Source organism: Cuculus canorus, chromosome 14 (genome assembly GCF_017976375.1).
Source record: "Cuculus canorus isolate bCucCan1 chromosome 14, bCucCan1.pri, whole genome shotgun sequence".
Taxonomy (NCBI): Eukaryota; Metazoa; Chordata; class Aves; order Cuculiformes; family Cuculidae; genus Cuculus; species Cuculus canorus.
In genome coordinates, this window is record NC_071414.1 from 19,031,842 (window position 1) to 19,038,562 (window position 6,721).

The following is a 6,721-nucleotide window of genomic DNA, read 5'->3' on the forward strand; positions in this document are numbered from 1 at the left end:
GTGGCTGCTCCCTGCCTGAAAGTGCAGCTGGAGCAGGGGATGGAGGTGGTGGTGCCATCCTGCAGACACAGTGATTTCCCCTGTGATCATGGTGGAAAGCTCTGAAGCTTGACTAAATGAACAGAAAGCGCTAAACTAACAGAAAAATGTAACCTTTGAGGTACTCGTGCTGAATCATGGTGGAAAACTGCGTCTGTGCGATGGGAGAGGCACCAGTGAAGAAAATATTCCCACGTCCTTTGATGAGAGTGGGATGCAGCTGACGGTAGTGATGGCCCCGTCGCTCACTGGACGGTTCTGGGGCGGTGCAGTCACATCTCTGCCTGCGCAGGTCGGGAGGGCTGTTTCTCGAGCCCCGGCCGTGCCTCCATCCCGGCCACCGAGGGGATGAACCTGCTGCCATTTTCCCTGCTGAAGGAAGGTGCCCGCGTCAGAAATGGGTCTTTGGTTTTTCTCCACTGCTGTTCTTTCGTGTTCTTTGAAGCCCGTCCCATCCCACGAGGATCCCGACGGGGCTCCCGGTGCTGCCGCCGCCGCAGAGCCCAGAGCTCTGCTGAAAGCCACGGCCACCGCCTCGGCTCCTCTCCTCTTCCTTTGGCCCAGAGCCGAGCGATTCCAGGACGGCCGCAGAGAAGGGGCCATGAGGGTTTGCTGAGGGCTGGCCCGGGCACGAGCGCTGCCCGGGGTAAATTCCAGCTGGCAGCCACAGGGACGGTCTGCGGCTCTTATGCAATTCTCTTACCCGCGGTGGCTCGTGCTGCTGCTGATAATGCTGTGGTTTATCCAGAGCGAATCCAAAGGCTGCAGTTAACGTCCCATGATGTACGTTTATGGCAATTCCCTGCGTTTATAGTGATTTCCCAGAGCTGATTTGCCCACCGATTTCCTCCCCTTGTACCTGCCGCTGCCGGCTGCCCCGCAGCTGCTTGACCCATGAGCCAACCCATCCCTTCTCTCTCCCGTCGGCCTTCCCCAGGCTGGAGCGCTGCTTTGCTGCCCGTGGGCTCCTGTTTCAGCCCTCCGTCCCCCCAGACCAGGGGCTGCCCCCCGACTGCGCACAGACCCTTGCGCAAGCGCCTCGTCCCAGACGGGGACTCATCCTCGCTGGTCCGCCCTTTCCCTGCTCTCCATGTTTCCCTGCGCTGCAGCTCGGGCGCGTTCATCACTGCCTTTTTCTTTCTTTAAAACCTGCTCTTGACGGCAAACCGTGTGGATTTGCTGTGTATTGCCCCAAAATGCCATCCCTCCCCACCCCCATCCCCGTGCTGCCCAACCGAGGTGAGAAGAGGGAACCGACAGCACAAACCGTTGGTACCAAGAGCTCAGTGTTCAGTATTTTATTGCTTAAGCTCTGAGATGCTTTTATAACATCAGTGCACAGTTGAAATGAAATAAAAATTAAAATGACAATACTCAAACACACGGCAATTCGAATATATTAACTCTGTCATACAAATATTTTAAATAGAGGGAAGAACAATAAATTACAAGTCGGCACGCATTCATTTGTTGTCATGGAAAGGCAATCAGGCAGGAATAGTTCCCTGAGGATGAGGTAGCAGTATTTTAAATACAACTGTATTCCACAGAACTACTCTTCTATAAGTTATAAATAAAACACCTGAATACTCTCTTCTGTTCTCTGGGTCCCAAGCAAAGAGAATCTTTCAACATCTGGGACTTTTTGATATTGAATCTTTAGATTACTCCGTATAAAAATAAGTTATTTAAATAAAATATAATAATAAATAAAAGCCAGAAGCGCAGCGCCCACAAGCACCCATTGGACCTGAGGTTATCCTACAGACTCCTGGTCTTCCCTATGAATAACTTAAAAGCCCGCGGACAGGACAAAAGACACATGAAAGGTCAGGTTAAGAGCGTGGCTGTCCCCTCGCCCGCTGCCCCCCTCCGGCTCTCGCTCTCCGGTGCTGCCCTTGCCCAGCTCCGCTCCCATCCGTCCCCGAGAGCTGCCGTAGTAACACGTTAGCGAAAAAAGCATCATTTCAGCCTAGATTTTGATCTCTTTAGGAAGAGACGTCGATTGTGAAGAAGCCTCCCTTCATTAAGAGGAACAGGAAGCAGATAATTTGGTTTTGATTTTGGTTGGCGCTGCAAGAGGAGGTGAAGGTATTAAAAGCTCAACCTCCTTGGCCACCCTGTCCAGGCACAATGCTCTTCTCCTCCTGGCTGGGAAACCCTCCTGCAACTTCCTGAAGGACCACATCCCTCCGGAGGGACTGCATCCATCCCAGTGGGTCACATCCCTCCAGAGGGACTGCATCCATCCCAGGGGGTCACATCCTTCCAGAGGGACTGCATCCATCCCGGGGGGTCACATCCCTCCGGAGGGACTGCATCCATCCCAGTGGGTCACATCCCTCCGGAGGGACTGCATTCATCCCAGGGGGGGTCACATCCCTCTGGAGGGACTGCATCCATCCCGGGGGGTCACATCCCTCCGGAGGGACTGCATCCATCCCAGGGGATCACATCCCTCCGGAGGGACTGCATCCATCCCGGGGGGTCACATCCCTCCGGAGGGACTGCATCCATCCCGGGGGGTCACATCCCCCCTCCTGCAGGCTGGAAGAGCCACAGAGGGAAGCGCTGAGGGCAACCCCACTTGGACGAGACACCTGCAGAGGTTAAGTCTAACGCACAGCACTTGGACAGAAAGCTTTGGAGATGCCAAGATCCTGCTGGGAAGGGGACATTTCCCATTGTGGTTGAGTTATCCCAGCTGGGATACCCGCCGGGGCCTGCTGTTAGGATTACATGTGGGTTGGGAAGGCTGGGGCAGCGCGAGGGAAGTGCATGCAGAGAGGAGGAAAAATAAGTGTGTGAAGAGCTACCATCAGGAGGATCCCCGGGCGCGGGGCTGGCAGCGGTGGCTCTCGGCGGAGCAGCTCCCGTCTCACTGTGCAGCCAACCTGCCCAGGCGCCTGTACATCCCCTGCGTGAAGTTCCCCAGTTCCGGCAAGAAGTTGCGCAGGTAGATCTCATTTTCATTGCTCAGGGAGCAGCTCTGGGGAAGGAAAATGTAAATACATTAGAGCTGACAGAAGAATTCACCCACAAGCCCAAGCAGTGTTTTGTTCTATTCCTTCCTTCCTTCCTTCCTTCCTTCCTTCCTTCCTTCCTTCCTTCCTTCCTTCCTTCCTTCCTTCCTTCCTTCCTCCCTTCCTTCCAGATTTATAACAATAATACAATAATAACAGCAGTAATAGTGAATAATTCCGCATTGTGAGGCTGGTGCCCCAGGAGGCTGGGAGGGTGTCCTCCTCCCGGGACAGGCGTTCGGACCCTGTGCCCAGCGGTGTGACCCCCGCTGCCACTGTCTGAGGGCAACCGGAGTGCTCATCTTCTTCCCGAGGCGGTACCCCTCTCCCGCTCCGCTCCGCGCTGCCCGGCTCTGACCCCTCTGGATGGACAATGTGGAGGTGGTCATTCCCGTGGGCAGCTGGCAGGGACGGGGGCCCCGTGCTCGGTGAAGCCGCGGTGATGCTCACCGTGATGCTGTGCAGGCTCTTCAGGTTGATGATGAGCAGCTCATAGTCCTTCTTGCACCTGGTGACTTTGGAGAGCGCGGTGGTAGCCTGGCACAGCAGCTCCTGGTCCGGCTGGTGAAGAGGGGGAAAAAACGTTATTAAAGCCACGTAGCTGAGTTAAGTGTCAGCTGAGGGAGATCCTTGGGTGCAGCCGGTGTCGAGCAGCTCACTGGGCTCATCAGCCACCGGCTCTGGAGCAGCTCTTGCTCGGTGACTGGTAAAGCTGGCTCTGCTACGTGGGCTGTGCACCACGCCGGGAGGGCACCGGCTACGGCTGTGTTCATTATTAATGCATTTTCCGCCTGTCTCTCCATCATCTTTTACCTTTTGATCCGTGAAGGTCACCTGTGGCACTCGGGTGTCATTGCAGGGGACCTAAAGAGGCGACAAGGGAGACCTGTCATTATGAGACTGTCATTACAAGGTCATCGTTACGAGAGTGTCCCTAAGGAGCCACCAGCTGCATCCGCCCCTGGGACTGCTGACTGTGTCCCCACCGCTCTCAGATGCACCACCAAGATCCGCGTTTCAGCAAATTGCTCCAAAACAGGCCCAGGGGAAGCCCAGGGTCTGCACAGCGCTCGCAAGCAATGGTTTGGGAGGATGGGAGAGTCCCGGGGTGCCCAGTGGGTGCCCTGCACCGGCGCAGAGCAGTGACCCCCGGGCAGCCCACACAGTGCTGGGCTGCAGTGTCCCCGTCCCCAGGCTGCCCTGGTGACGCCGATGCACCTCTGCCTGTTGGGCAGGGAGGTTTGGGGGAGGTTGCCGTGGTCCTCAGCACTTTTTCTGGGATGTGCCCAAGGTCAGGTGGAAAATTCAGTCAAGTAGCATCTTGTACTACCGAGTCAAAGGCTGAGCACCTGAAGTCTATGCTGAAACAGGCTGGGGCGCCCCAAGCACCAAGGAACATCAGCAGCATCAATAACGTTCCTCTGCTCTGTAAGCAAAGAAAAGCCCGGAGGTGTATCGGCATTTACCTGCACTCTTGAGGAGAGCTGCTGGATGTGTTGGGTGATCTCCGACAGCTTTACTTTGGGAGAGGTGGCCGTCGGTGGTCTGGAAGAAACAAGCTCGAGCAGGGAGAGGAGAGCGAAAGCAGCCTTCAGCGAGGGGAGCATCTTGTTGCTGCCGTCCGAGCGCTTCCCGAGCCGACTGGGTTTGCTGGCCAGGGCCTCTCTGTCTCACTGCTCAGCAGAGCACCATTTTTATAGTGTGAAGAAGGAGCGGTGTCTCCATTGACTACCAAATATAGGTGTCTTCCTGTGCTGATCAGGCAGGACGGTGGGAAGTGCCACTCGCCCCAAAGAAGGGCATTATGTAATGACGGTAAAGACTTTTTGCCCTTAACCGATGTCATCTGCTATTCAGCTGCCGTGCAGATTTTAATCACCTGATTGATAGATGAACAGATACTGGGATAAGAAGTGGAGAATTTCTCTTTGATGTTTGAGGATCTAGTTACTATCGGGTGTGTTTGTAACTGCGTGTGGAAAGCCATGAACCTGCGTACAATTAAACCAAGTGCATCACCTGTTATGGCAGAGTCAAGCCATGACCTCACGTGCAGAGAAATATCTCCTGGGCCTTTCCTTGTCTCCACATTGGAAAAGAAAAATGGTTACGCAGAAGGACTGGCTCTGGGATGCACGTGGCTGGGTGTCTGCTGGGCTCCTGCCCTGGACGTCAGCGTCTCCTGAGGGACAACATAACCCCAGTGGGGGACAACACAACCCCAGTGAGCATCTGGTTGACTTTGGAGGTGTCTCCGTGCAGCGAGCCGGGAGCCAGCCCAGCCCTGCTGCCCAGGCGGGTGGGTGCTCGGGTGGCTGCAGCCCATGGACCAGTGTCACCCTCGGGTTAGAGCTGAAGCCACACGACAGCAGATGTTTGTTTTCCACTTCATTGTGCACCTCTGCCAGCAGCACTGGGCCCCGCAGCCGGCACACCGTGCGATGTGGCTGGGAGCGCCCTGGTCCCTGGCACTGCTTCCCAGACCATCCCAATCCCCTGTTATTTTTCCCGTTGACTCGGAGGATCCCTCCTCCCGTCGGGCCCCTTCTCCCCAGTGGTGGCCCTGGGGATGTGCTGCAGTCATTGCCGGTGGAAACGGGCATCACTGGTGACAGCAACAGTTCGGAGAAGGAGTTGGCGTGCGGCTGCTGCCGAAGAGGAACAGCTGAACTGAGTGGCAGAAAAAAATTCACGTCATTTGGCCATCACGGCAGGAGCTCCGGCAAGCTCAAGTCACCAAAGTCAGATTTGAAAGAAAAGAAAACCTCAAATCTTTTATCAAGATGTTAACCATCTGCAAAGAAACAACAACAGAAAAAAAAAAATCTCTTGCATGTAAAGGAAGAAGTAGCTGAGGGGGGTTTCTGGTGTGTGGGTGTTTGGGTTTTAACCAGGACTTGCTCAGCTCTGTAGCACATATCCCATCCTGCAAGGATGGCTCCCGCAGCGCCTGCCTTGGCACGGCGCCTTTCAGCCCATGGGCCACAGCGGCTCATCCCATCCCACGCCATCCCATGTCATCTCATCCCATCCCACACTCTCCCAAGGCACCTCACACCGTCCCACACCGTCCCGCGTTGTTCCGCATGATCCCACACCACCAGAAAACCATCAGTAGCTCAGGGGTTCAAACCGCTGCAGCAGAGCCGCCCTCGACGCACACCTGTTTGGGTACTTTTAGTGGGAATTCTGTGGGGAAAACAGTTGCCTCTCCAAAGTGGCTCCTTTCCTCCCCAAATTCTTAAATGCCTTTCCCCAAGGGCTCGGTGCCAGCGGTGCCTCGTGGCTCTGCTCACGCCAACGCCCCCCGCTCTCGGGGAGCCCCGTGGTGCTGCTGCCCCGGCGCAGGCAAACCCCATCCGAGGGAGCCCCGGAATTCACCTGTACCTGATAGGAGGCTTTGTGGATTGTTGTAAATTGTTAAATTCATTTAGAAAATACAGGAACATTTAAACTTCAACCATCTTTTCATTTTTTTACAGTCGAGTCAAGGTGTTGCACAGCCCGAGGATGCACTGAACCTCACGTTTCAAACAGATCTCTTCCCATCTCACTGCTTTCTTTTCGTATGCGAAGGTTTAACACTACCAAGGCAGGGCTGGGCTGCAGCACTCCAGTTTCATTGCTTTTATTAGCCTGAAAAAATTGGTTTTCTTGGT